We start from the raw sequence: 1,673 nt of genomic DNA, 5'->3' as shown, positions 1-1,673 counted from the left end.
TATATATATATATATATATATATATAGACACACACCATAATATATACATATATATATAATATAATATACACATAGGTATATATATATATATATATATATATATATATATATATATATTATACATATGACACACACACACACACACACATATGGGTTGTGTGTGTCTTAGGATAACTGTTGCTATGATAAAACACCATGACCAAAAGCAACTTGGGAAGGAAAGGGTTTATTTCATTCACAGTTCCATATATCAGTTTATCATTAAAGGTGGTGGTGGTGGTGGAGACTTACATAGGGCAGGAACCTGGGGGCAGGAACTGATGCAGAGACCACGGAGGATGGATGGTATTTACTGATTTGTTCCCTATGACTTCCTCAGACTGCTTTCTTATACCCAGCTCCGCCAGCCCAGGATGGCTTCTCCACAATCCCCCATTGATCACTAACTAAGAGTATACCTAAAAGTTGCATCATTTGAAGCCTTTTTCTCAATTGAGATTTCCTACTCACTCATGACTCTAGCTTCTGTCAAGATGATTTGAAAGTACCCAGTATAACTGATCCATTGCCAATTTGACAAACAAACATACCAATTTCCTTCCATTTCTCAATTATCTCTGGGATGGAATGTTAATATTTATATCACAATATAAAACATAAATAACTTAAAAAGTCCCCCGCAGTCCTTACAAATTCAAACACATTAAAAGTTTTCTTTAGAATATCTCATCTCTTGAAAAATCCAAAAAATCTATTTTAAAAGTCCCTTTCCTTGGTGTGATTCTGTCCTGAATGTCTGTTCTGTGGAACAATATCCAGTTTTCCTTCTGGCTTCTCCAACACTGAAGTACGTACCTCCACCTCGTGGAAGACTCCTTGGACATGGACATGAGTCCTCTTAGGCCTGAAAACTACCCTTTTGGTTGTGAACTAAAGGCTGACAAAGACAATCACTTTAAAGTGGATAATAATGAAAAAGGGCACCAGTTACTTTAAGAACAGTCAGTTTAGGATCAGGGGCAAAAGATGAATTACATATTGTAGAGGCAGAAGCGATGAACTATGAAGGCAGTCCAATTAAAGTAACATTGGCAACTCTGAAAATGTCAAACAACTAACAGTTTCCCTTGGGGGCTTTGAAATTACACCAAGGTTGAAGTGTGGTTCAGGACCTGTGCACATTAGTAGGCAGCACCTAGTAGCTGTAGAGGAAATGCCGAGTCTGAAGATGAAGATGAGGAGGATGTAAAAAAACTCTTAGGCATGTCTGGAAAGCAATCTGCTACTGGAGGTGGTAACAAGGTTCCACAGGAGAAAAAAGTAAAACTTGATGAAGATGATGAGGAGGTTGAAGAAGAAGATGATGATGATGACGATAACAATGATTTTGATGCAGAGGAAACGGAAGAAAAGTTTCCAGTGAAGAAATATGTACGAGATACCCCAGCCAAAAATGCACAAAAATCAAAGCAAAATGGAAAAGCAAAATGAAAAACCATCAATACCAAGACCTTCAAAAAAATAGGAAAAAGTCAAGAGTCCTTCAAAAAACAGGAAAAAACTCCTAAAACACCAAAAGGACCTAGTTCTTTAGAAGACATTAAGGCAAAAATGCAAGCAAGTATAGAAAAAGGTGGAAGCCAAGTTCATTAATTATGTGAAGAATTGTTTCC

General features: G+C 36.8%; 1 pseudogene; it reads left to right on the top strand.

The window, feature by feature from the left end:
* The window catches only part of LOC110333470, a 44,650-nt pseudogene that overhangs the window by 41,651 nt on the left and 1,326 nt on the right, over nucleotides 1–1,673 (top strand).

The sequence above is a fragment of the Mus pahari genome, chromosome 15 (assembly GCF_900095145.1).
Source record: "Mus pahari chromosome 15, PAHARI_EIJ_v1.1, whole genome shotgun sequence".
Lineage (NCBI taxonomy): Eukaryota > Metazoa > Chordata > Mammalia > Rodentia > Muridae > Mus > Mus pahari.
This window is presented reverse-complemented; position numbering and strand designations above follow the sequence as displayed.